This window comes from Phyllobates terribilis, unplaced genomic scaffold (genome assembly GCF_046119375.1).
Source record: "Phyllobates terribilis strain yellow unplaced genomic scaffold, ASM4611937v1 Scaffold_416__1_contigs__length_1633014, whole genome shotgun sequence".
NCBI lineage: Eukaryota > Metazoa > Chordata > Amphibia > Anura > Dendrobatidae > Phyllobates > Phyllobates terribilis.
The window spans coordinates 580,258-607,810 of NW_027363176.1; the positions used below are offsets into that span (position 1 = coordinate 580,258).

The following is a 27,553-nucleotide window of genomic DNA, read 5'->3' on the forward strand; positions in this document are numbered from 1 at the left end:
AAAATGCTTGCCTAATATGTCTGTTTATCCAAAAGGAAGTAAAAAGGGAGAGCTAGAAAGATAGCATTGCATCACATTACATGGCAATGCAATGCACAGTTGCTGAAGTTGAACCAAAATGAGCTTGTAATCTGGCTTCTGCAACTTTGAACATGAAAAATCCAATGAGGAGAAGAAAATCAAAGCCAAAGAGTCCATCCCAAAATCCGACAAACAAGCAAAATGAACAAAAAACATTGAATTCAATTCTTTCTGATTTTAGAAACTGCATTAAAGAAGGGGTGCACCGGTCCTGGAGATACTGCAATACCAGGTCAATGCGTGGAGTGGACAGAGCAAGCTCTTTTTCCATCTCCCTGTTCTAAAAATCCATTTAATATATGGTCCCCAGATAGGGGACGTATCAGATATTAAACTGATAAGAACAGATACTACACTTGATCTTAGCCAAAAGGCCGAGAAGCGATAACCAGAATTGGTTTCAAACTACGGAGCCACCCAAGGATCCTGAAAAGTCCATTTGTGGAGATGAGCTTCTGGACTCCCGTTAAGAAGACATGTTGTCAACCTCTAGATCCCTTACATGCCTGCACTTTTCGGCTTGCTGCTGCTGCAATCCACGCGTTTTAGATCTGCATAACTCCACCTCTTTAAACACAGCACCTTCACCCCCTGCTGTTCCCACCCGCCTCAACACCGTTGGAAGGGAGGAGAACCAATTAAGGCGGGGGGTGGGGTGGAACGAGCAGCTGTCTACCCTTAGCAGGAGGGCTCCTGATTACATACCTCTCCTGCTGCTGCTGCTGCTGGCTGTCCAGCAGCAGACTGAAGGTGGCTGCTGCTGTGCACAGGTATATAAAGGCTCAGAGCCTATTATGACACGCGCAGCCAGCGTTCCATTGCCACATTCCATCTACTGCAGGCAGGATACCTGGCTGGCTGAATGTCGCTGAGAAGCTCACAGAGACCGCCATAAGCAACAGTTTAACAGAATGCCACAGACTAATCAACCAAACTTTTTGGGTTGGGTTCTCTTTTATAGTCTGCAGGCATTAAATGAAAGAAGTCAGTGTTCCAGCAGAAGGAGACAACGTTTCAGAAAAGGCATTGTAGCAAACCAAAAAAGAAATTTTAAGCGCAGCAGAGTAACCAGCGCACATACCTGTTAGCTCAGGTGAGTTTAAAAGGCTGCTGTTGATAACAAGGGCATTTGCTAAATAGATGGTGTGTGTGCAACAATATACTGAAAGGTCAATTATATTGTGCAGCTTATCTCACCACCTGTAGTTATTTAGGTGAAAGCTCCAAAATGCTTGCCTAATATGTCTGTTTATCCAAAAGGAAGTAAAAAGGGAGAGCTAGAAAGATAGCATTGCATCACATTACATGGCAATGCAATGCACAGTTGCTGAAGTTGAACCAAAATGAGCTTGTAATCTGGCTTCTGCAACTTTGAACATGAAAAATCCAATGAGGAGAAGAAAAGCAAAGCCAAAGAGTCCATCCCAAAATCCGACAAACAAGCAAAATGAACAAAAAACATTGAATTCAATTCTTTCTGATTTTAGAAACTGCATTAAAGAAGGGGTGCACCGGTCCTGGAGATACTGCAATACCAGGTCAATGCGTGGAGTGGACAGAGCAAGCTCTTTTTTCATCTCCCTGTTCTAAAAATCCATTTAATATATGGTCCCCAGATAGGGGACGTATCAGATATTAAACTGATAAGAACAGATTTTTTGATTGAAGCTGCATCCAAGGCACTGAAAAATGTGACCGAAGTCACACCAAAACAGCGCACGAGGCGAGGATTCATGTGGACCCTTCCCGGAAGAGAGGGTCCCCAATAAACCATCCCCATCCCTCCGATCCAGAAGGCCACAGCGAGGGTCAGGGATCTCCGATGCTCTCCCTAGCCGAAGCCGGAGAAGAGCCGTTTTCGTGCTCCCAGCTTCCATCTAGGCTGCCACCCTAGTGGAGCTGGAGCCTGTGTTGGTTTCTCAGCCCAAAGCTGACCGGACCTCCGACCGGGTTTATAAAAATTCCCCTTCCTAGCCCGGAGGCCAGGAATAGGGGGGGTTGCTCAGAAAGTATGATTGGCAAAGGTGCGGCGTGCTACGAAGCCAAGTCTTTCTGGGGTTCCCAGTCCCAGTAAGCTTGGACTCCCACCAGGGCGCCTACTCCTGGGGCACATTGCTCCAAAGCCCTCACACTTACCCAGCCTAGTGACTTCGATCCTGGAGGGCCATGTTTTCCATCAGATAACTCTATGAGCCACCTGGCGTACTAACAAGTGCACCAAACCAGTGTGTAATATGCATCAATTTACTAGGGCAGCCCAAGGACAAAACAGCCTTTTCAAAAGATACTACACTTGATCTTAGCCAAAAGGCCGAGAAGCGATAACCAGAATTGGTTTCAAACTACGGAGCCACCCAAGGATCCTGAAAAGTCCATTTGTGGAGATGAGCTCCTGGACTCCCGTTAAGAAGACATGTTGTCAACCTCTAGATCCCTTACATGCCTGCACTTTTCGGCTTGCTGCTGCTGCAATCCACGCGTTTTAGATCTGCATAACTCCACCTCTTTAAACACAGCACCTTCACCCCCTGCTGTTCCCACCCGCCTCAACACCGTTGGAAGGGAGGAGAACCAATTAAGGCGGGGGGTGGGGTGGAACGAGCAGCTGTCTACCCTTAGCAGGAGGGCTCCTGATTACATACCTCTCCTGCTGCTGCTGCTGCTGCTGGCTGTCCAGCAGCAGACTGAAGGTGGCTGCTGCTGTGCACAGGTATATAAAGGCTCAGAGCCTATTATGACACGCGCAGCCAGCGTTCCATTGCCACATTCCATCTACTGCAGGCAGGATACCTGGCTGGCTGAATGTCGCTGAGAAGCTCACAGAGACCGCCATAAGCAACAGTTTAACAGAATGCCACAGACTAATCAACCAAACTTTTTGGGTTGGGTTCTCTTTTATAGTCTGCAGGCATTAAATGAAAGAAGTCAGTGTTCCAGCAGAAGGAGACAACGTTTCAGAAAAGGCATTGTAGCAAACCAAAAAAGAAATTTTAAGCGCAGCAGAGTAACCAGCGCACATACCTGTTAGCTCAGGTGAGTTTAAAAGGCTGCTGTTGATAACAAGGGCATTTGCTAAATAGATGGTGTGTGTGCAACAATATACTGAAAGGTCAATTATATTGTGCAGCTTATCTCACCACCTGTAGTTATTTAGGTGAAAGCTCCAAAATGCTTGCCTAATATGTCTGTTTATCCAAAAGGAAGTAAAAAGGGAGAGCTAGAAAGATAGCATTGCATCACATTACATGGCAATGCAATGCACAGTTGCTGAAGTTGAACCAAAATGAGCTTGTAATCTGGCTTCTGCAACTTTGAACATGAAAAATCCAATGAGGAGAAGAAAAGCAAAGCCAAAGAGTCCATCCCAAAATCCGACAAACAAGCAAAATGAACAAAAAACATTGAATTCAATTCTTTCTGATTTTAGAAACTGCATTAAAGAAGGGGTGCACCGGTCCTGGAGATACTGCAATACCAGGTCAATGCGTGGAGTGGACAGAGCAAGCTCTTTTTCCATCTCCCTGTTCTAAAAATCCATTTAATATATGGTCCCCAGATAGGGGACGTATCAGATATTAAACTGATAAGAACAGATACTACACTTGATCTTAGCCAAAAGGCCGAGAAGCGATAACCAGAATTGGTTTCAAACTACGGAGCCACCCAAGGATCCTGAAAAGTCCATTTGTGGAGATGAGCTCCTGGACTCCCGTTAAGAAGACATGTTGTCAACCTCTAGATCCCTTACATGCCTGCACTTTTCGGCTTGCTGCTGCTGCAATCCACGCGTTTTAGATCTGCATAACTCCACCTCTTTAAACACAGCACCTTCACCCCCTGCTGTTCCCACCCGCCTCAACACCGTTGGAAGGGAGGAGAACCAATTAAGGCGGGGGGTGGGGTGGAACGAGCAGCTGTCTACCCTTAGCAGGAGGGCTCCTGATTACATACCTCTCCTGCTGCTGCTGCTGCTGGCTGTCCAGCAGCAGACTGAAGGTGGCTGCTGCTGTGCACAGGTATATAAAGGCTCAGAGCCTATTATGACACGCGCAGCCAGCGTTCCATTGCCACATTCCATCTACTGCAGGCAGGATACCTGGCTGGCTGAATGTCGCTGAGAAGCTCACAGAGACCGCCATAAGCAACAGTTTAACAGAATGCCACAGACTAATCAACCAAACTTTTTGGGTTGGGTTCTCTTTTATAGTCTGCAGGCATTAAATGAAAGAAGTCAGTGTTCCAGCAGAAGGAGACAACGTTTCAGAAAAGGCATTGTAGCAAACCAAAAAAGAAATTTTAAGCGCAGCAGAGTAACCAGCGCACATACCTGTTAGCTCAGGTGAGTTTAAAAGGCTGCTGTTGATAACAAGGGCATTTGCTAAATAGATGGTGTGTGTGCAACAATATACTGAAAGGTCAATTATATTGTGCAGCTTATCTCACCACCTGTAGTTATTTAGGTGAAAGCTCCAAAATGCTTGCCTAATATGTCTGTTTATCCAAAAGGAAGTAAAAAGGGAGAGCTAGAAAGATAGCATTGCATCACATTACATGGCAATGCAATGCACAGTTGCTGAAGTTGAACCAAAATGAGCTTGTAATCTGGCTTCTGCAACTTTGAACATGAAAAATCCAATGAGGAGAAGAAAATCAAAGCCAAAGAGTCCATCCCAAAATCCGACAAACAAGCAAAATGAACAAAAAACATTGAATTCAATTCTTTCTGATTTTAGAAACTGCATTAAAGAAGGGGTGCACCGGTCCTGGAGATACTGCAATACCAGGTCAATGCGTGGAGTGGACAGAGCAAGCTCTTTTTCCATCTTCCTGTTCTAAAAATCCATTTAATATATGGTCCCCAGATAGGGGACGTATCAGATATTAAACTGATAAGAACAGATACTACACTTGATCTTAGCCAAAAGGCCGAGAAGCGATAACCAGAATTGGTTTCAAACTACGGAGCCACCCAAGGATCCTGAAAAGTCCATTTGTGGAGATGAGCTCCTGGACTCCCGTTAAGAAGACATGTTGTCAACCTCTAGATCCCTTACATGCCTGCACTTTTCGGCTTGCTGCTGCTGCAATCCACGCGTTTTAGATCTGCATAACTCCACCTCTTTAAACACAGCACCTTCACCCCCTGCTGTTCCCACCCGCCTCAACACCGTTGGAAGGGAGGAGAACCAATTAAGGCGGGGGGTGGGGTGGAACGAGCAGCTGTCTACCCTTAGCAGGAGGGCTCCTGATTACATACCTCTCCTGCTGCTGCTGCTGCTGGCTGTCCAGCAGCAGACTGAAGGTGGCTGCTGCTGTGCACAGGTATATAAAGGCTCAGAGCCTATTATGACATGCGCAGCCAGCGTTCCATTGCCACATTCCATCTACTGCAGGCAGGATACCTGGCTGGCTGAATGTCGCTGAGAAGCTCACAGAGACCGCCATAAGCAACAGTTTAACAGAATGCCACAGACTAATCAACCAAACTTTTTGGGTTGGGTTCTCTTTTATAGTCTGCAGGCATTAAATGAAAGAAGTCAGTGTTCCAGCAGAAGGAGACAACGTTTCAGAAAAGGCATTGTAGCAAACCAAAAAAGAAATTTTAAGCGCAGCAGAGTAAGCAGCGCACATACCTGTTAGCTCAGGTGAGTTTAAAAGGCTGCTGTTGATAACAAGGGCATTTGCTAAATAGATGGTGTGTGTGCAACAATATACTGAAAGGTCAATTATATTGTGCAGCTTATCTCACCACCTGTAGTTATTTAGGTGAAAGCTCCAAAATGCTTGCCTAATATGTCTGTTTATCCAAAAGGAAGTAAAAAGGGAGAGCTAGAAAGATAGCATTGCATCACATTACATGGCAATGCAATGCACAGTTGCTGAAGTTGAACCAAAATGAGCTTGTAATCTGGCTTCTGCAACTTTGAACATGAAAAATCCAATGAGGAGAAGAAAAGCAAAGCCAAAGAGTCCATCCCAAAATCCGACAAACAAGCAAAATGAACAAAAAACATTGAATTCAATTCTTTCTGATTTTAGAAACTGCATTAAAGAAGGGGTGCACCGGTCCTGGAGATACTGCAATACCAGGTCAATGCGTGGAGTGGACAGAGCAAGCTCTTTTTCCATCTCCCTGTTCTAAAAATCCATTTAATATATGGTCCCCAGATAGGGGACGTATCAGATATTAAACTGATAAGAACAGATACTACACTTGATCTTAGCCAAAAGGCCGAGAAGCGATAACCAGAATTGGTTTCAAACTACGGAGCCACCCAAGGATCCTGAAAAGTCCATTTGTGGAGATGAGCTCCTGGACTCCCGTTAAGAAGACATGTTGTCAACCTCTAGATCCCTTACATGCCTGCACTTTTCGGCTTGCTGCTGCTGCAATCCACGCGTTTTAGATCTGCATAACTCCACCTCTTTAAACACAGCACCTTCACCCCCTGCTGTTCCCACCCGCCTCAACACCGTTGGAAGGGAGGAGAACCAATTAAGGCGGGGGGTGGGGTGGAACGAGCAGCTGTCTACCCTTAGCAGGAGGGCTCCTGATTACATACCTCTCCTGCTGCTGCTGCTGCTGGCTGTCCAGCAGCAGACTGAAGGTGGCTGCTGCTGTGCACAGGTATATAAAGGCTCAGAGCCTATTATGACACGCGCAGCCAGCGTTCCATTGCCACATTCCATCTACTGCAGGCAGGATACCTGGCTGGCTGAATGTCGCTGAGAAGCTCACAGAGACCGCCATAAGCAACAGTTTAACAGAATGCCACAGACTAATCAACCAAACTTTTTGGGTTGGGTTCTCTTTTATAGTCTGCAGGCATTAAATGAAAGAAGTCAGTGTTCCAGCAGAAGGAGACAACGTTTCAGAAAAGGCATTGTAGCAAACCAAAAAAGAAATTTTAAGCGCAGCAGAGTAACCAGCGCACATACCTGTTAGCTCAGGTGAGTTTAAAAGGCTGCTGTTGATAACAAGGGCATTTGCTAAATAGATGGTGTGTGTGCAACAATATACTGAAAGGTCAATTATATTGTGCAGCTTATCTCACCACCTGTAGTTATTTAGGTGAAAGCTCCAAAATGCTTGCCTAATATGTCTGTTTATCCAAAAGGAAGTAAAAAGGGAGAGCTAGAAAGATAGCATTGCATCACATTACATGGCAATGCAATGCACAGTTGCTGAAGTTGAACCAAAATGAGCTTGTAATCTGGCTTCTGCAACTTTGAACATGAAAAATCCAATGAGGAGAAGAAAAGCAAAGCCAAAGAGTCCATCCCAAAATCCGACAAACAAGCAAAATGAACAAAAAACATTGAATTCAATTCTTTCTGATTTTAGAAACTGCATTAAAGAAGGGGTGCACCGGTCCTGGAGATACTGCAATACCAGGTCAATGCGTGGAGTGGACAGAGCAAGCTCTTTTTCCATCTCCCTGTTCTAAAAATCCATTTAATATATGGTCCCCAGATAGGGGACGTATCAGATATTAAACTGATAAGAACAGATTTTTTTTTTTTTTTTTTTAAAACCTATTCAGGTTAAAATTAAAGTCCACTCCACAGTCCTCTTCTCCCCAAAGGGAGACAAGACGTGGACTCCAACTTAAATCATCATCAGGTTTTGGTACTTTTAATGTCAGAAAAAAAAATTACAAAAATACAACAATACTTACAAAGAAAGAAATGTTTCAGAACCTGAATGGATACCAAAAAAATAAAAATTAAATTATAACTGTATTAACAACAGTAATAACATCAAGTAAAATACTTGTAACCATTATCAAAAGCATGAACCCCAACCCAACTCAGAACCTTAAGGGACAAATCTTCAACCCTTGATGCTGAAAAAACTTGTTTCGATACACCATCTGGTATTCTATATTTCACACAAAAAACATTTTTATCTCTTATTAGTTCTTTCCTAACATTCTCTATAAGATAGTCCAAACGTTTCTCATCATACAACTTACGGTACAACCGGTTAAAATATTCTGCATTCTTTATAAACATAGGTTGTTGAAAAACAACTATATTTTCTTCCATTGCCACCTCCACTTCCTGTTCCTTTCTCTTTTCTTGCTTTTTAACCTTACCACGGCCAGTTCCCTGACTTACACCTCCCATTTCACTCTCTACCCTATCCCCCCAATCTACTCTTGTTTTCTCCATCTCCCTCTGCACTCCTACAGGTTTGCTTTCTTTTCCCTTTACCACCAACACCTTTTCTACACTTTCCTCCTTTCTCTCTACCAAAACCTTTTTAACCACTACCTCCTTCTCTTTATTTCTTTTCCTCTTTGGGCAATTCTTAAAAACATGCGTATCTTCCTGACACAAGTTGCACTTCCTCCGATCTTTACAATCCTTTGACTCATGATCACCTTTTTTGCAAAAACCACATACACCACCCGAACAATTTTCCTTTCCATGCCCGTATTGACGACAAACTCGACAAAAAGTGGGTATACCACTGAAAAAAATATCACCATTTATATTACCCAACTTAAACCTAGCTGGGGGAAGCAACACAGTCCCCTGCTCATCTTCTTTGAAACGGACCAAAAATTTCCACTTCGAAGTCCAAAAACCAAATTCATTATAAATCTTCCCTTTTGGTGTTACTGACAAACAAAAAAACTCCAAAAATGTAAGAACATCCTCTTCGTCCACCAATGGAGAGTACATTTTAACAATGATCCATTTATCTCTAACGGGGAAGTGTGGCATTACACTTATCCCCTCCATTCTTTTATCCTGGCTTGCAGTCATTTTCCTTAGATATCCTTCAAAAAAAACTTTGTCAACAAAAACTATATCATAAACACCCCTCCTGGGGTAGTCCATTATCGCCAACACTTCTTCTGTCTTCAAACCAAAAAGATCCACAAGAACTTGACTCATCACATACCTAAAATCCTTTTGATCTCGAAAGTTCTCCTGAACAACCAAACGAATAGAATTCTGCACCTTAGCGAATTCAGGCACATGATCTTCCTCTCCTTCATGTGATGCTGCAGACATCTTCTTCACAAACAGGTTCTCCTCTTCTCAATAGAAACCTTCAACACCGAAGTGCCAGGTAGATGATCGCCTCCCGTTGCCCGGGGACTAATCCGACTCCCTAATAGCAGCAGGGAGGTGAAGCCCTGCTGAAAAACAGAGCGATCGCCCCAGGCCAAGGAGCCGGGTACCCCGAGCACCTCTCAGCCAAGACCAAGGCAGCAGCCGCTAGATCACTGCACTTGATCTTAGCCAAAAGGCCGAGAAGCGATAACCAGAATTGGTTTCAAACTACGGAGCCACCCAAGGATCCTGAAAAGTCCATTTGTGGAGATGAGCTCCTGGACTCCCGTTAAGAAGACATGTTGTCAACCTCTAGATCCCTTACATGCCTGCACTTTTCGGCTTGCTGCTGCTGCAATCCACGCGTTTTAGATCTGCATAACTCCACCTCTTTAAACACAGCACCTTCACCCCCTGCTGTTCCCACCCGCCTCAACACCGTTGGAAGGGAGGAGAACCAATTAAGGCGGGGGGTGGGGTGGAAGGAGCAGCTGTCTACCCTTAGCAGGAGGGCTCCTGATTACATACCTCTCCTGCTGCTGCTGCTGCTGCTGGCTGTCCAGCAGCAGACTGAAGGTGGCTGCTGCTGTGCACAGGTATATAAAGGCTCAGAGCCTATTATGACACGCGCAGCCAGCGTTCCATTGCCACATTCCATCTACTGCAGGCAGGATACCTGGCTGGCTGAATGTCGCTGAGAAGCTCACAGAGACCGCCATAAGCAACAGTTTAACAGAATGCCACAGACTAATCAACCAAACTTTTTGGGTTGGGTTCTCTTTTATAGTCTGCAGGCATTAAATGAAAGAAGTCAGTGTTCCAGCAGAAGGAGACAACGTTTCAGAAAAGGCATTGTAGCAAACCAAAAAAGAAATTTTAAGCGCAGCAGAGTAACCAGCGCACATACCTGTTAGCTCAGGTGAGTTTAAAAGGCTGCTGTTGATAACAAGGGCATTTGCTAAATAGATGGTGTGTGTGCAACAATATACTGAAAGGTCAATTATATTGTGCAGCTTATCTCACCACCTGTAGTTATTTAGGTGAAAGCTCCAAAATGCTTGCCTAATATGTCTGTTTATCCAAAAGGAAGTAAAAAGGGAGAGCTAGAAAGATAGCATTGCATCACATTACATGGCAATGCAATGCACAGTTGCTGAAGTTGAACCAAAATGAGCTTGTAATCTGGCTTCTGCAACTTTGAACATGAAAAATCCAATGAGGAGAAGAAAAGCAAAGCCAAAGAGTCCATCCCAAAATCCGACAAACAAGCAAAATGAACAAAAAACATTGAATTCAATTCTTTCTGATTTTAGAAACTGCATTAAAGAAGGGGTGCACCGGTCCTGGAGATACTGCAATACCAGGTCAATGCGTGGAGTGGACAGAGCAAGCTCTTTTTCCATCTCCCTGTTCTAAAAATCCATTTAATATATGGTCCCCAGATAGGGGACGTATCAGATATTAAACTGATAAGAACAGATACTACACTTGATCTTAGCCAAAAGGCCGAGAAGCGATAACCAGAATTGGTTTCAAACTACGGAGCCACCCAAGGATCCTGAAAAGTCCATTTGTGGAGATGAGCTCCTGGACTCCCGTTAAGAAGACATGTTGTCAACCTCTAGATCCCTTACATGCCTGCACTTTTCGGCTTGCTGCTGCTGCAATCCACGCGTTTTAGATCTGCATAACTCCACCTCTTTAAACACAGCACCTTCACCCCCTGCTGTTCCCACCCGCCTCAACACCGTTGGAAGGGAGGAGAACCAATTAAGGCGGGGGGTGGGGTGGAACGAGCAGCTGTCTACCCTTAGCAGGAGGGCTCCTGATTACATACCTCTCCTGCTGCTGCTGCTGCTGGCTGTCCAGCAGCAGACTGAAGGTGGCTGCTGCTGTGCTTAGGTATATAAAGGCTCAGAGCCTATTATGACACGCGCAGCCAGCGTTCCATTGCCACATTCCATCTACTGCAGGCAGGATACCTGGCTGGCTGAATGTCGCTGAGAAGCTCACAGAGACCGCCATAAGCAACAGTTTAACAGAATGCCACAGACTAATCAACCAAACTTTTTGGGTTGGGTTCTCTTTTATAGTCTGCAGGCATTAAATGAAAGAAGTCAGTGTTCCAGCAGAAGGAGACAACGTTTCAGAAAAGGCATTGTAGCAAACCAAAAAAGAAATTTTAAGCGCAGCAGAGTAACCAGCGCACATACCTGTTAGCTCAGGTGAGTTTAAAAGGCTGCTGTTGATAACAAGGGCATTTGCTAAATAGATGGTGTGTGTGCAACAATATACTGAAAGGTCAATTATATTGTGCAGCTTATCTCACCACCTGTAGTTATTTAGGTGAAAGCTCCAAAATGCTTGCCTAATATGTCTGTTTATCCAAAAGGAAGTAAAAAGGGAGAGCTAGAAAGATAGCATTGCATCACATTACATGGCAATGCAATGCACAGTTGCTGAAGTTGAACCAAAATGAGCTTGTAATCTGGCTTCTGCAACTTTGAACATGAAAAATCCAATGAGGAGAAGAAAAGCAAAGCCAAAGAGTCCATCCCAAAATCCGACAAACAAGCAAAATGAACAAAAAACATTGAATTCAATTCTTTCTGATTTTAGAAACTGCATTAAAGAAGGGGTGCACCGGTCCTGGAGATACTGCAATACCAGGTCAATGCGTGGAGTGGACAGAGCAAGCTCTTTTTCCATCTCCCTGTTCTAAAAATCCATTTAATATATGGTCCCCAGATAGGGGACGTATCAGATATTAAACTGATAAGAACAGATTTTTTTTTTTTTTTTTTTAAAACCTATTCAGGTTAAAATTAAAGTCCACTCCACAGTCCTCTTCTCCCCAAAGGGAGACAAGACGTGGACTCCAACTTAAATCATCATCAGGTTTTGGTACTTTTAATGTCAGAAAAAAAAATTACAAAAATACAACAATACTTACAAAGAAAGAAATGTTTCAGAACCTGAATGGATACCAAAAAAATAAAAATTAAATTATAACTGTATTAACAACAGTAATAACATCAAGTAAAATACTTGTAACCATTATCAAAAGCATGAACCCCAACCCAACTCAGAACCTTAAGGGACAAATCTTCAACCCTTGATGCTGAAAAAACTTGTTTCGATACACCATCTGGTATTCTATATTTCACACAAAAAACATTTTTATCTCTTATTAGTTCTTTCCTAACATTCTCTATAAGATAGTCCAAACGTTTCTCATCATACAACTTACGGTACAACCGGTTAAAATATTCTGCATTCTTTATAAACATAGGTTGTTGAAAAACAACTATATTTTCTTCCATTGCCACCTCCACTTCCTGTTCCTTTCTCTTTTCTTGCTTTTTAACCTTACCACGGCCAGTTCCCTGACTTACACCTCCCATTTCACTCTCTACCCTATCCCCCCAATCTACTCTTGTTTTCTCCATCTCCCTCTGCACTCCTACAGGTTTGCTTTCTTTTCCCTTTACCACCAACACCTTTTCTACACTTTCCTCCTTTCTCTCTACCAAAACCTTTTTAACCACTACCTCCTTCTCTTTATTTCTTTTCCTCTTTGGGCAATTCTTAAAAACATGCGTATCTTCCTGACACAAGTTGCACTTCCTCCGATCTTTACAATCCTTTGACTCATGATCACCTTTTTTGCAAAAACCACATACACCACCCGAACAATTTTCCTTTCCATGCCCGTATTGACGACAAACTCGACAAAAAGTGGGTATACCACTGAAAAAAATATCACCATTTATATTACCCAACTTAAACCTAGCTGGGGGAAGCAACACAGTCCCCTGCTCATCTTCTTTGAAACGGACCAAAAATTTCCACTTCGAAGTCCAAAAACCAAATTCATTATAAATCTTCCCTTTTGGTGTTACTGACAAACAAAAAAACTCCAAAAATGTAAGAACATCCTCTTCGTCCACCAATGGAGAGTACATTTTAACAATGATCCATTTATCTCTAACGGGGAAGTGTGGCATTACACTTATCCCCTCCATTCTTTTATCCTGGCTTGCAGTCATTTTCCTTAGATATCCTTCAAAAAAAACTTTGTCAACAAAAACTATATCATAAACACCCCTCCTGGGGTAGTCCATTATCGCCAACACTTCTTCTGTCTTCAAACCAAAAAGATCCACAAGAACTTGACTCATCACATACCTAAAATCCTTTTGATCTCGAAAGTTCTCCTGAACAACCAAACGAATAGAATTCTGCACCTTAGCGAATTCAGGCACATGATCTTCCTCTCCTTCATGTGATGCTGCAGACATCTTCTTCACAAACAGGTTCTCCTCTTCTCAATAGAAACCTTCAACACCGAAGTGCCAGGTAGATGATCGCCTCCCGTTGCCCGGGGACTAATCCGACTCCCTAATAGCAGCAGGGAGGTGAAGCCCTGCTGAAAAACAGAGCGATCCCCCCAGGCCAAGGAGCCGGGTACCCCGAGCACCTCTCAGCCAAGACCAAGGCAGCAGCCGCTAGATCACTGCACTTGATCTTAGCCAAAAGGCCGAGAAGCGATAACCAGAATTGGTTTCAAACTACGGAGCCACCCAAGGATCCTGAAAAGTCCATTTGTGGAGATGAGCTCCTGGACTCCCGTTAAGAAGACATGTTGTCAACCTCTAGATCCCTTACATGCCTGCACTTTTCGGCTTGCTGCTGCTGCAATCCACGCGTTTTAGATCTGCATAACTCCACCTCTTTAAACACAGCACCTTCACCCCCTGCTGTTCCCACCCGCCTCAACACCGTTGGAAGGGAGGAGAACCAATTAAGGCGGGGGGTGGGGTGGAAGGAGCAGCTGTCTACCCTTAGCAGGAGGGCTCCTGATTACATACCTCTCCTGCTGCTGCTGCTGCTGGCTGTCCAGCAGCAGACTGAAGGTGGCTGCTGCTGTGCACAGGTATATAAAGGCTCAGAGCCTATTATGACACGCGCAGCCAGCGTTCCATTGCCACATTCCATCTACTGCAGGCAGGATACCTGGCTGGCTGAATGTCGCTGAGAAGCTCACAGAGACCGCCATAAGCAACAGTTTAACAGAATGCCACAGACTAATCAACCAAACTTTTTGGGTTGGGTTCTCTTTTATAGTCTGCAGGCATTAAATGAAAGAAGTCAGTGTTCCAGCAGAAGGAGACAACGTTTCAGAAAAGGCATTGTAGCAAACCAAAAAAGAAATTTTAAGCGCAGCAGAGTAACCAGCGCACATACCTGTTAGCTCAGGTGAGTTTAAAAGGCTGCTGTTGATAACAAGGGCATTTGCTAAATAGATGGTGTGTGTGCAACAATATACTGAAAGGTCAATTATATTGTGCAGCTTATCTCACCACCTGTAGTTATTTAGGTGAAAGCTCCAAAATGCTTGCCTAATATGTCTGTTTATCCAAAAGGAAGTAAAAAGGGAGAGCTAGAAAGATAGCATTGCATCACATTACATGGCAATGCAATGCACAGTTGCTGAAGTTGAACCAAAATGAGCTTGTAATCTGGCTTCTGCAACTTTGAACATGAAAAATCCAATGAGGAGAAGAAAAGCAAAGCCAAAGAGTCCATCCCAAAATCCGACAAACAAGCAAAATGAACAAAAAACATTGAATTCAATTCTTTCTGATTTTAGAAACTGCATTAAAGAAGGGGTGCACCGGTCCTGGAGATACTGCAATACCAGGTCAATGCGTGGAGTGGACAGAGCAAGCTCTTTTTCCATCTCCCTGTTCTAAAAATCCATTTAATATATGGTCCCCAGATAGGGGACGTATCAGATATTAAACTGATAAGAACAGATACTACACTTGATCTTAGCCAAAAGGCCGAGAAGCGATAACCAGAATTGGTTTCAAACTACGGAGCCACCCAAGGATCCTGAAAAGTCCATTTGTGGAGATGAGCTCCTGGACTCCCGTTAAGAAGACATGTTGTCAACCTCTAGATCCCTTACATGCCTGCACTTTTCGGCTTGCTGCTGCTGCAATCCACGCGTTTTAGATCTGCATATCTCCACCTCTTTAAACACAGCACCTTCACCCCCTGCTGTTCCCACCCGCCTCAACACCGTTGGAAGGGAGGAGAACCAATTAAGGCGGGGGGTGGGGTGGAACGAGCAGCTGTCTACCCTTAGCAGGAGGGCTCCTGATTACATACCTCTCCTGCTGCTGCTGCTGCTGGCTGTCCAGCAGCAGACTGAAGGTGGCTGCTGCTGTGCACAGGTATATAAAGGCTCAGAGCCTATTATGACACGCGCAGCCAGCGTTCCATTGCCACATTCCATCTACTGCAGGCAGGATACCTGGCTGGCTGAATGTCGCTGAGAAGCTCACAGAGACCGCCATAAGCAACAGTTTAACAGAATGCCACAGACTAATCAACCAAACTTTTTGGGTTGGGTTCTCTTTTATAGTCTGCAGGCATTAAATGAAAGAAGTCAGTGTTCCAGCAGAAGGAGACAACGTTTCAGAAAAGGCATTGTAGCAAACCAAAAAAGAAATTTTAAGCGCAGCAGAGTAACCAGCGCACATACCTGTTAGCTCAGGTGAGTTTAAAAGGCTGCTGTTGATAACAAGGGCATTTGCTAAATAGATGGTGTGTGTGCAACAATATACTGAAAGGTCAATTATATTGTGCAGCTTATCTCACCACCTGTAGTTATTTAGGTGAAAGCTCCAAAATGCTTGCCTAATATGTCTGTTTATCCAAAAGGAAGTAAAAAGGGAGAGCTAGAAAGATAGCATTGCATCACATTACATGGCAATGCAATGCACAGTTGCTGAAGTTGAACCAAAATGAGCTTGTAATCTGGCTTCTGCAACTTTGAACATGAAAAATCCAATGAGGAGAAGAAAAGCAAAGCCAAAGAGTCCATCCCAAAATCCGACAAACAAGCAAAATGAACAAAAAACATTGAATTCAATTCTTTCTGATTTTAGAAACTGCATTAAAGAAGGGGTGCACCGGTCCTGGAGATACTGCAATACCAGGTCAATGCGTGGAGTGGACAGAGCAAGCTCTTTTTCCATCTCCCTGTTCTAAAAATCCATTTAATATATGGTCCCCAGATAGGGGACGTATCAGATATTAAACTGATAAGAACAGATACTACACTTGATCTTAGCCAAAAGGCCGAGAAGCGATAACCAGAATTGGTTTCAAACTACGGAGCCACCCAAGGATCCTGAAAAGTCCATTTGTGGAGATGAGCTCCTGGACTCCCGTTAAGAAGACATGTTGTCAACCTCTAGATCCCTTACATGCCTGCACTTTTCGGCTTGCTGCTGCTGCAATCCACGCGTTTTAGATCTGCATAACTCCACCTCTTTAAACACAGCACCTTCACCCCCTGCTGTTCCCACCCGCCTCAACACCGTTGGAAGGGAGGAGAACCAATTAAGGCGGGGGGTGGGGTGGAACGAGCAGCTGTCTACCCTTAGCAGGAGGGCTCCTGATTACATACCTCTCCTGCTGCTGCTGCTGCTGGCTGTCCAGCAGCAGACTGAAGGTGGCTGCTGCTGTGCATAGGTATATAAAGGCTCAGAGCCTATTATGACACGCGCAGCCAGCGTTCCATTGCCACATTCCATCTACTGCAGGCAGGATACCTGGCTGGCTGAATGTCGCTGAGAAGCTCACAGAGACCGCCATAAGCAACAGTTTAACAGAATGCCACAGACTAATCAACCAAACTTTTTGGGTTGGGTTCTCTTTTATAGTCTGCAGGCATTAAATGAAAGAAGTCAGTGTTCCAGCAGAAGGAGACAACGTTTCAGAAAAGGCATTGTAGCAAACCAAAAAAGAAATTTTAAGCGCAGCAGAGTAACCAGCGCACATACCTGTTAGCTCAGGTGAGTTTAAAAGGCTGCTGTTGATAACAAGGGCATTTGCTAAATAGATGGTGTGTGTGCAACAATATACTGAAAGGTCAATTATATTGTGCAGCTTATCTCACCACCTGTAGTTATTTAGGTGAAAGCTCCAAAATGCTTGCCTAATATGTCTGTTTATCCAAAAGGAAGTAAAAAGGGAGAGCTAGAAAGATAGCATTGCATCACATTACATGGCAATGCAATGCACAGTTGCTGAAGTTGAACCAAAATGAGCTTGTAATCTGGCTTCTGCAACTTTGAACATGAAAAATCCAATGAGGAGAAGAAAAGCAAAGCCAAAGAGTCCATCCCAAAATCCGACAAACAAGCAAAATGAACAAAAAACATTGAATTCAATTCTTTCTGATTTTAGAAACTGCATTAAAGAAGGGGTGCACCGGTCCTGGAGATACTGCAATACCAGGTCAATGCGTGGAGTGGACAGAGCAAGCTCTTTTTCCATCTCCCTGTTCTAAAAATCCATTTAATATATGGTCCCCAGATAGGGGACGTATCAGATATTAAACTGATAAGAACAGATTTTTTTTTTTTTTTTTTTAAAACCTATTCAGGTTAAAATTAAAGTCCACTCCACAGTCCTCTTCTCCCCAAAGGGAGACAAGACGTGGACTCCAACTTAAATCATCATCAGGTTTTGGTACTTTTAATGTCAGAAAAAAAAATTACAAAAATACAACAATACTTACAAAGAAAGAAATGTTTCAGAACCTGAATGGATACCAAAAAAATAAAAATTAAATTATAACTGTATTAACAACAGTAATAACATCAAGTAAAATACTTGTAACCATTATCAAAAGCATGAACCCCAACCCAACTCAGAACCTTAAGGGACAAATCTTCAACCCTTGATGCTGAAAAAACTTGTTTCGATACACCATCTGGTATTCTATATTTCACACAAAAAACATTTTTATCTCTTATTAGTTCTTTCCTAACATTCTCTATAAGATAGTCCAAACGTTTCTCATCATACAACTTACGGTACAACCGGTTAAAATATTCTGCATTCTTTATAAACATAGGTTGTTGAAAAACAACTATATTTTCTTCCATTGCCACCTCCACTTCCTGTTCCTTTCTCTTTTCTTGCTTTTTAACCTTACCACGGCCAGTTCCCTGACTTACACCTCCCATTTCACTCTCTACCCTATCCCCCCAATCTACTCTTGTTTTCTCCATCTCCCTCTGCACTCCTACAGGTTTGCTTTCTTTTCCCTTTACCACCAACACCTTTTCTACACTTTCCTCCTTTCTCTCTACCAAAACCTTTTTAACCACTACCTCCTTCTCTTTATTTCTTTTCCTCTTTGGGCAATTCTTAAAAACATGCGTATCTTCCTGACACAAGTTGCACTTCCTCCGATCTTTACAATCCTTTGACTCATGATCACCTTTTTTGCAAAAACCACATACACCACCCGAACAATTTTCCTTTCCATGCCCGTATTGACGACAAACTCGACAAAAAGTGGGTATACCACTGAAAAAAATATCACCATTTATATTACCCAACTTAAACCTAGCTGGGGGAAGCAACACAGTCCCCTGCTCATCTTCTTTGAAACGGACCAAAAATTTCCACTTCGAAGTCCAAAAACCAAATTCATTATAAATCTTCCCTTTTGGTGTTACTGACAAACAAAAAAACTCCAAAAATGTAAGAACATCCTCTTCGTCCACCAATGGAGAGTACATTTTAACAATGATCCATTTATCTCTAACGGGGAAGTGTGGCATTACACTTATCCCCTCCATTCTTTTATCCTGGCTTGCAGTCATTTTCCTTAGATATCCTTCAAAAAAAACTTTGTCAACAAAAACTATATCATAAACACCCCTCCTGGGGTAGTCCATTATCGCCAACACTTCTTCTGTCTTCAAACCAAAAAGATCCACAAGAACTTGACTCATCACATACCTAAAATCCTTTTGATCTCGAAAGTTCTCCTGAACAACCAAACGAATAGAATTCTGCACCTTAGCGAATTCAGGCACATGATCTTCCTCTCCTTCATGTGATGCTGCAGACATCTTCTTCACAAACAGGTTCTCCTCTTCTCAATAGAAACCTTCAACACCGAAGTGCCAGGTAGATGATCGCCTCCCGTTGCCCGGGGACTAATCCGACTCCCTAATAGCAGCAGGGAGGTGAAGCCCTGCTGAAAAACAGAGCGATCCCCCCAGGCCAAGGAGCCGGGTACCCCGAGCACCTCTCAGCCAAGACCAAGGCAGCAGCCGCTAGATCACTGCACTTGATCTTAGCCAAAAGGCCGAGAAGCGATAACCAGAATTGGTTTCAAACTACGGAGCCACCCAAGGATCCTGAAAAGTCCATTTGTGGAGATGAGCTCCTGGACTCCCGTTAAGAAGACATGTTGTCAACCTCTAGATCCCTTACATGCCTGCACTTTTCGGCTTGCTGCTGCTGCAATCCACGCGTTTTAGATCTGCATATCTCCACCTCTTTAAACACAGCACCTTCACCCCCTGCTGTTCCCACCCGCCTCAACACCGTTGGAAGGGAGGAGAACCAATTAAGGCGGGGGGTGGGGTGGAACGAGCAGCTGTCTACCCTTAGCAGGAGGGCTCCTGATTACATACCTCTCCTGCTGCTGCTGCTGCTGGCTGTCCAGCAGCAGACTGAAGGTGGCTGCTGCTGTGCACAGGTATATAAAGGCTCAGAGCCTATTATGACACGCGCAGCCAGCGTTCCATTGCCACATTCCATCTACTGCAGGCAGGATACCTGGCTGGCTGAATGTCGCTGAGAAGCTCACAGAGACCGCCATAAGCAACAGTTTAACAGAATGCCACAGACTAATCAACCAAACTTTTTGGGTTGGGTTCTCTTTTATAGTCTGCAGGCATTAAATGAAAGAAGTCAGTGTTCCAGCAGAAGGAGACAACGTTTCAGAAAAGGCATTGTAGCAAACCAAAAAAGAAATTTTAAGCGCAGCAGAGTAACCAGCGCACATACCTGTTAGCTCAGGTGAGTTTAAAAGGCTGCTGTTGATAACAAGGGCATTTGCTAAATAGATGGTGTGTGTGCAACAATATACTGAAAGGTCAATTATATTGTGCAGCTTATCTCACCACCTGTAGTTATTTAGGTGAAAGCTCCAAAATGCTTGCCTAATATGTCTGTTTATCCAAAAGGAAGTAAAAAGGGAGAGCTAGAAAGATAGCATTGCATCACATTACATGGCAATGCAATGCACAGTTGCTGAAGTTGAACCAAAATGAGCTTGTAATCTGGCTTCTGCAACTTTGAACATGAAAAATCCAATGAGGAGAAGAAAAGCAAAGCCAAAGAGTCCATCCCAAAATCCGACAAACAAGCAAAATGAACAAAAAACATTGAATTCAATTCTTTCTGATTTTAGAAACTGCATTAAAGAAGGGGTGCACTGGTCCTGGAGATACTGCAATACCAGGTCAATGCGTGGAGTGGACAGAGCAAGCTCTTTTTCCATCTCCCTGTTCTAAAAATCCATTTAATATATGGTCCCCAGATAGGGGACGTATCAGATATTAAACTGATAAGAACAGATACTACACTTGATCTTAGCCAAAAGGCCGAGAAGCGATAACCAGAATTGGTTTCAAACTACGGAGCCACCCAAGGATCCTGAAAAGTCCATTTGTGGAGATGAGCTCCTGGACTCCCGTTAAGAAGACATGTTGTCAACCTCTAGATCCCTTACATGCCTGCACTTTTCGGCTTGCTGCTGCTGCAATCCACGCGTTTTAGATCTGCATAACTCCACCTCTTTAAACACAGCACCTTCACCCCCTGCTGTTCCCACCCGCCTCAACACCGTTGGAAGGGAGGAGAACCAATTAAGGCGGGGGGTGGGGTGGAACGAGCAGCTGTCTACCCTTAGCAGGAGGGCTCCTGATTACATACCTCTCCTGCTGCTGCTGCTGCTGGCTGTCCAGCAGCAGACTGAAGGTGGCTGCTGCTGTGCACAGGTATATAAAGGCTCAGAGCCTATTATGACACGCGCAGCCAGCGTTCCATTGCCACATTCCATCTACTGCAGGCAGGATACCTGGCTGGCTGAATGTCGCTGAGAAGCTCACAGAGACCGCCATAAGCAACAGTTTAACAGAATGCCACAGACTAATCAACCAAACTTTTTGGGTTGGGTTCTCTTTTATAGTCTGCAGGCATTAAATGAAAGAAGTCAGTGTTCCAGCAGAAGGAGACAACGTTTCAGAAAAGGCATTGTAGCAAACCAAAAAAGAAATTTTAAGCGCAGCAGAGTAACCAGCGCACATACCTGTTAGCTCAGGTGAGTTTAAAAGGCTGCTGTTGATAACAAGGGCATTTGCTAAATAGATGGTGTGTGTGCAACAATATACTGAAAGGTCAATTATATTGTGCAGCTTATCTCACCACCTGTAGTTATTTAGGTGAAAGCTCCAAAATGCTTGCCTAATATGTCTGTTTATCCAAAAGGAAGTAAAAAGGGAGAGCTAGAAAGATAGCATTGCATCACATTACATGGCAATGCAATGCACAGTTGCTGAAGTTGAACCAAAATGAGCTTGTAATCTGGCTTCTGCAACTTTGAACATGAAAAATCCAATGAGGAGAAGAAAAGCAAAGCCAAAGAGTCCATCCCAAAATCCGACAAACAAGCAAAATGAACAAAAAACATTGAATTCAATTCTTTCTGATTTTAGAAACTGCATTAAAGAAGGGGTGCACCGGTCCTGGAGATACTGCAATACCAGGTCAATGCGTGGAGTGGACAGAGCAAGCTCTTTTTCCATCTCCCTGTTCTAAAAATCCATTTAATATATGGTCCCCAGATAGGGGACGTATCAGATATTAAACTGATAAGAACAGATACTACACTTGATCTTAGCCAAAAGGCCGAGAAGCGATAACCAGAATTGGTTTCAAACTACGGAGCCACCCAAGGATCCTGAAAAGTTCATTTGTGGAGATGAGCTCCTGGACTCCCGTTAAGAAGACATGTTGTCAACCTCTAGATCCCTTACATGCCTGCACTTTTCGGCTTGCTGCTGCTGCAATCCACGCGTTTTAGATCTGCATAACTCCACCTCTTTAAACACAGCACCTTCACCCCCTGCTGTTCCCACCCGCCTCAACACCGTTGGAAGGGAGGAGAACCAATTAAGGCGGGGGGTGGGGTGGAACGAGCAGCTGTCTACCCTTAGCAGGAGGGCTCCTGATTACATACCTCTCCTGCTGCTGCTGCTGCTGGCTGTCCAGCAGCAGACTGAAGGTGGCTGCTGCTGTGCACAGGTATATAAAGGCTCAGAGCCTATTATGACACGCGCAGCCAGCGTTCCATTGCCACATTCCATCTACTGCAGGCAGGATACCTGGCTGGCTGAATGTCGCTGAGAAGCTCACAGAGACCGCCATAAGCAACAGTTTAACAGAATGCCACAGACTAATCAACCAAACTTTTTGGGTTGGGTTCTCTTTTATAGTCTGCAGGCATTAAATGAAAGAAGTCAGTGTTCCAGCAGAAGGAGACAACGTTTCAGAAAAGGCTTTGTAGCAAACCAAAAAAGAAATTTTAAGCGCAGCAGAGTAACCAGCGCACATACCTGTTAGCTCAGGTGAGTTTAAAAGGCTGCTGTTGATAACAAGGGCATTTGCTAAATAGATGGTGTGTGTGCAACAATATACTGAAAGGTCAATTATATTGTGCAGCTTATCTCACCACCTGTAGTTATTTAGGTGAAAGCTCCAAAATGCTTGCCTAATATGTCTGTTTATCCAAAAGGAAGTAAAAAGGGAGAGCTAGAAAGATAGCATTGCATCACATTACATGGCAATGCAATGCACAGTTGCTGAAGTTGAACCAAAATGAGCTTGTAATCTGGCTTCTGCAACTTTGAACATGAAAAATCCAATGAGGAGAAGAAAAGCAAAGCCAAAGAGTCCATCCCAAAATCCGACAAACAAGCAAAATGAACAAAAAACATTGAATTCAATTCTTTCTGATTTTAGAAACTGCATTAAAGAAGGGGTGCACCGGTCCTGGAGATAATGCAATACCAGGTCAATGCGTGGAGTGGACAGAGCAAGCTCTTTTTCCATCTCCCTGTTCTAAAAATCCATTTAATATATGGTCCCCAGATAGGGGACGTTTCAGATATTAAACTGATAAGAACAGATTTTTTTTTTTTTTTTTTTTTTTTTTTTTTTTTTTTTTTCCAAACACTCAGAAATTAAGTTTTATAATCTTAAATCATATATCACCAAACTCAAGATTTTAGTTCCATCATCGTGTTTAGATATTATATTTATATTTTTTCATTTGAATTAATATATATAAAGTTAAACATAACAATTCGTCTGCAGTTTCAACAGTTTCCAAACAAATCACAACTGACATTACTTCACCCGGTTTTCCAAACTAAATCTCCCCTTTTTCTCTTTTACTTTCCTCCCAACAAAACCCCTTAACTTCTTTTCTTCCTCCTCATGCTCTAACCGCATCTGTTCCCAATCATACTCTTCCTCATCATCTCTGAAAGTCACCACCTTCTCCAACACTTTACCCTTTTCCTCTTTTACTTCTTTCTTTTCACCAGATACTTTCCTTGATCCACAATTTTCCTGTACCGTTACCTTTTTCTTCAATTTCACCTTTAAACTTTCAACTTCTTTTCCCTGCTTATTCTCCTCTATAATTATCGCATCAACTTCCTTCTTCATTTTATCACCAATATCTTCCTTTTGTCCTCCAAAGTTCTTTTCAAAAGTTCCTTTGCTGCTTTCCATGTAACAATACCCAGAACTCCCGTTTACCATAATCCTCCCATTATGCAAATTTTCTTCTCCTGTTGTCCACACCAAAAAACGTCTCTTTCCGTTCCAAATACCAACTTTGTTCCTGTATAATTTCTGAAACTTTACCATCTTACATTTAGATTCCAAAAAAACCATTATCTCCTCTATTTCCACAAACGGATTGTCCATGTAAATTATCACACTCTTCGGTTTCCCCATGAATGATGCACTTACTCCAATTTTCCCAGAATCCTCTTCACTCCAGCCTTTGAAAAAATGAATGCACTTTTCCTCAGAAACTAGAGTCACATCACAAACTTTACCTTGCTTTATTTCTTGCATACAGTAGATATCCTTCTCCAAAACTTCATATTTCCTCAAAATTTCCAGAATCCATTTTTCTTCCAAAAAAGTTTCTTCCGTCTCCCGTTTCACAAAAAAACGTAAGCATCTCTTCTTTTTCCAAAACTCCATCTCAACGATCCGTTTTCCTTCCGTTTTTTCCTTTTAATCCTCCAAATGTTGCCACCACAGCTATGTGTGGCGACAGTTGCCCCCCACAGCTATGTGTGGTGACAAGGTGATCGCCTCTCGTTGCCCAGGGACTAATCCGACTCCCTAATAGCAGCAGGGGGGTTTAGCTCCACCGATAAGTGTAGCGATCCCCCCAGGCCAAGGAGCCGGGTACCCCAAGCGCCTCCCAGCCAAGACCAAGGCAGAAACCGCTAGATCACTGCACTTGATCTTAGCCAAAAGGCCGAGAAGCGATAACCAGAATTGGTTTCAAACTACGGAGCCACCCAAGGATCCTGAAAAGTCCATTTGTGGAGATGAGCTCCTGGACTCCCGTTAAGAAGACATGTTGTCAACCTCTAGATCCCTTACATGCCTGCACTTTTCGGCTTGCTGCTGCTGCAATCCACGCGTTTTAGATCTGCATAACTCCACCTCTTTAAACACAGCACCTTCACCCCCTGCTGTTCCCACCCGCCTCAACACCGTTGGAAGGGAGGAGAACCAATTAAGGCGGGGGGTGGGGTGGAACGAGCAGCTGTCTACCCTTAGCAGGAGGGCTCCTGATTACATACCTCTCCTGCTGCTGCTGCTGCTGGCTGTCCAGCAGCAGACTGAAGGTGGCTGCTGCTGTGCACAGGTATATAAAGGCTCAGAGCCTATTATGACACGCGCAGCCAGCGTTCCATTGCCACATTCCATCTACTGCAGGCAGGATACCTGGCTGGCTGAATGTCGCTGAGAAGCTCACAGAGACCGCCATAAGCAACAGTTTAACAGAATGCCACAGACTAATCAACCAAACTTTTTGGGTTGGGTTCTCTTTTATAGTCTGCAGGCATTAAATGAAAGAAGTCAGTGTTCCAGCAGAAGGAGACAACGTTTCAGAAAAGGCATTGTAGCAAACCAAAAAAGAAATTTTAAGCGCAGCAGAGTAACCAGCGCACATACCTGTTAGCTCAGGTGAGTTTAAAAGGCTGCTGTTGATAACAAGGGCATTTGCTAAATAGATGGTGTGTGTGCAACAATATACTGAAAGGTCAATTATATTGTGCAGCTTATCTCACCACCTGTAGTTATTTAGGTGAAAGCTCCAAAATGCTTGCCTAATATGTCTGTTTATCCAAAAGGAAGTAAAAAGGGAGAGCTAGAAAGATAGCATTGCATCACATTACATGGCAATGCAATGCACAGTTGCTGAAGTTGAACCAAAATGAGCTTGTAATCTGGCTTCTGCAACTTTGAACATGAAAAATCCAATGAGGAGAAGAAAAGCAAAGCCAAAGAGTCCATCCCAAAATCCGACAAACAAGCAAAATGAACAAAAAACATTGAATTCAATTCTTTCTGATTTTAGAAACTGCATTAAAGAAGGGGTGCACCGGTCCTGGAGATACTGCAATACCAGGTCAATGCGTGGAGTGGACAGAGCAAGCTCTTTTTCCATCTCCCTGTTCTAAAAATCCATTTAATATATGGTCCCCAGATAGGGGACGTATCAGATATTAAACTGATAAGAACAGATACTACACTTGATCTTAGCCAAAAGGCCGAGAAGCGATAACCAGAATTGGTTTCAAACTACGGAGCCACCCAAGGATCCTGAAAAGTCCATTTGTGGAGATGAGCTCCTGGACTCCCGTTAAGAAGACATGTTGTCAACCTCTAGATCCCTTACATGCCTGCACTTTTCGGCTTGCTGCTGCTGCAATCCACGCGTTTTAGATCTGCATAACTCCACCTCTTTAAACACAGCACCTTCACCCCCTGCTGTTCCCACCCGCCTCAACACCGTTGGAAGGGAGGAGAACCAATTAAGGCGGGGGGTGGGGTGGAACGAGCAGCTGTCTACCCTTAGCAGGAGGGCTCCTGATTACATACCTCTCCTGCTGCTGCTGCTGCTGGCTGTCCAGCAGCAGACTGAAGGTGGCTGCTGCTGTGCACAGGTATATAAAGGCTCAGAGCCTATTATGACACGCGCAGCCAGCGTTCCATTGCCACATTCCATCTACTGCAGGCAGGATACCTGGCTGGCTGAATGTCGCTGAGAAGCTCACAGAGACCGCCATAAGCAACAGTTTAACAGAATGCCACAGACTAATCAACCAAACTTTTTGGGTTGGGTTCTCTTTTATAGTCTGCAGGCATTAAATGAAAGAAGTCAGTGTTCCAGCAGAAGGAGACAACGTTTCAGAAAAGGCATTGTAGCAAACCAAAAAAGAAATTTTAAGCGCAGCAGAGTAACCAGCGCACATACCTGTTAGCTCAGGTGAGTTTAAAAGGCTGCTGTTGATAACAAGGGCATTTGCTAAATAGATGGTGTGTGTGCAACAATATACTGAAAGGTCAATTATATTGTGCAGCTTATCTCACCACCTGTAGTTATTTAGGTGAAAGCTCCAAAATGCTTGCCTAATATGTCTGTTTATCCAAAAGGAAGTAAAAAGGGAGAGCTAGAAAGATAGCATTGCATCACATTACATGGCAATGCAATGCACAGTTGCTGAAGTTGAACCAAAATGAGCTTGTAATCTGGCTTCTGCAACTTTGAACATGAAAAATCCAATGAGGAGAAGAAAAGCAAAGCCAAAGAGTCCATCCCAAAATCCGACAAACAAGCAAAATGAACAAAAAACATTGAATTCAATTCTTTCTGATTTTAGAAACTGCATTAAAGAAGGGGTGCACCGGTCCTGGAGATACTGCAATACCAGGTCAATGCGTGGAGTGGACAGAGCAAGCTCTTTTTCCATCTCCCTGTTCTAAAAATCCATTTAATATATGGTCCCCAGATAGGGGACGTATCAGATATTAAACTGATAAGAACAGATACTACACTTGATCTTAGCCAAAAGGCCGAGAAGCGATAACCAGAATTGGTTTCAAACTACGGAGCCACCCAAGGATCCTGAAAAGTCCATTTGTGGAGATGAGCTCCTGGACTCCCGTTAAGAAGACATGTTGTCAACCTCTAGATCCCTTACATGCCTGCACTTTTCGGCTTGCTGCTGCTGCAATCCACGCGTTTTAGATCTGCATAACTCCACCTCTTTAAACACAGCACCTTCACCCCCTGCTGTTCCCACCCGCCTCAACACCGTTGGAAGGGAGGAGAACCAATTAAGGCGGGGGGTGGGGTGGAACGAGCAGCTGTCTACCCTTAGCAGGAGGGCTCCTGATTACATACCTCTCC

General features: G+C 43.7%; 12 non-coding genes and 5 pseudogenes across 12 annotated transcripts; all 17 read right to left on the reverse strand.

Moving 5' to 3' along the window:
- Positions 1 to 276: 276 nt before the first annotated feature.
- LOC141227488 (U2 spliceosomal RNA) lies at positions 277 to 467 on the reverse strand. Its single transcript, XR_012294481.1, has one exon. It is a non-coding gene; the product is annotated as a U2 spliceosomal RNA (small nuclear RNA).
- A 1,115-nt stretch (positions 468 to 1,582) lies between these two features.
- On the reverse strand, positions 1,583 to 1,764 carry LOC141227113 (U2 spliceosomal RNA). Its single transcript, XR_012294221.1, has one exon. It is a non-coding gene; the product is annotated as a U2 spliceosomal RNA (small nuclear RNA).
- A 524-nt stretch (positions 1,765 to 2,288) lies between these two features.
- Positions 2,289 to 2,404, reverse strand: LOC141227319 (U2 spliceosomal RNA; annotated as a pseudogene).
- Positions 2,405 to 3,522: 1,118 nt separating this feature from the next.
- On the reverse strand, positions 3,523 to 3,713 carry LOC141227489 (U2 spliceosomal RNA). The gene has a single exon (XR_012294482.1). It is a non-coding gene; the product is annotated as a U2 spliceosomal RNA (small nuclear RNA).
- A 1,115-nt stretch (positions 3,714 to 4,828) lies between these two features.
- LOC141227037 (U2 spliceosomal RNA) lies at positions 4,829 to 5,019 on the reverse strand. The gene has a single exon (XR_012294149.1). It is a non-coding gene; the product is annotated as a U2 spliceosomal RNA (small nuclear RNA).
- A 1,115-nt stretch (positions 5,020 to 6,134) lies between these two features.
- LOC141227491 (U2 spliceosomal RNA) lies at positions 6,135 to 6,325 on the reverse strand. The gene has a single exon (XR_012294484.1). It is a non-coding gene; the product is annotated as a U2 spliceosomal RNA (small nuclear RNA).
- A 1,115-nt stretch (positions 6,326 to 7,440) lies between these two features.
- Positions 7,441 to 7,621, reverse strand: LOC141227148 (U2 spliceosomal RNA; annotated as a pseudogene).
- A 2,856-nt stretch (positions 7,622 to 10,477) lies between these two features.
- On the reverse strand, positions 10,478 to 10,668 carry LOC141227492 (U2 spliceosomal RNA). Its single transcript, XR_012294485.1, has one exon. It is a non-coding gene; the product is annotated as a U2 spliceosomal RNA (small nuclear RNA).
- Positions 10,669 to 11,783: 1,115 nt separating this feature from the next.
- Positions 11,784 to 11,964, reverse strand: LOC141227149 (U2 spliceosomal RNA; annotated as a pseudogene).
- A 2,853-nt stretch (positions 11,965 to 14,817) lies between these two features.
- LOC141227493 (U2 spliceosomal RNA) lies at positions 14,818 to 15,008 on the reverse strand. The gene has a single exon (XR_012294486.1). It is a non-coding gene; the product is annotated as a U2 spliceosomal RNA (small nuclear RNA).
- A 1,115-nt stretch (positions 15,009 to 16,123) lies between these two features.
- Positions 16,124 to 16,314, reverse strand: LOC141227494 (U2 spliceosomal RNA). Its single transcript, XR_012294487.1, has one exon. It is a non-coding gene; the product is annotated as a U2 spliceosomal RNA (small nuclear RNA).
- Positions 16,315 to 17,429: 1,115 nt separating this feature from the next.
- LOC141227151 (U2 spliceosomal RNA) lies at positions 17,430 to 17,610 on the reverse strand (annotated as a pseudogene).
- Positions 17,611 to 20,463: 2,853 nt separating this feature from the next.
- On the reverse strand, positions 20,464 to 20,654 carry LOC141227543 (U2 spliceosomal RNA). Its single transcript, XR_012294534.1, has one exon. It is a non-coding gene; the product is annotated as a U2 spliceosomal RNA (small nuclear RNA).
- A 1,115-nt stretch (positions 20,655 to 21,769) lies between these two features.
- Positions 21,770 to 21,960, reverse strand: LOC141227495 (U2 spliceosomal RNA). The gene has a single exon (XR_012294488.1). It is a non-coding gene; the product is annotated as a U2 spliceosomal RNA (small nuclear RNA).
- Positions 21,961 to 23,075: 1,115 nt separating this feature from the next.
- Positions 23,076 to 23,288, reverse strand: LOC141227275 (U2 spliceosomal RNA; annotated as a pseudogene).
- Positions 23,289 to 25,731: 2,443 nt separating this feature from the next.
- LOC141227497 (U2 spliceosomal RNA) lies at positions 25,732 to 25,922 on the reverse strand. The gene has a single exon (XR_012294489.1). It is a non-coding gene; the product is annotated as a U2 spliceosomal RNA (small nuclear RNA).
- A 1,115-nt stretch (positions 25,923 to 27,037) lies between these two features.
- Positions 27,038 to 27,228, reverse strand: LOC141227498 (U2 spliceosomal RNA). Its single transcript, XR_012294490.1, has one exon. It is a non-coding gene; the product is annotated as a U2 spliceosomal RNA (small nuclear RNA).
- Positions 27,229 to 27,553: the final 325 nt, after the last annotated feature.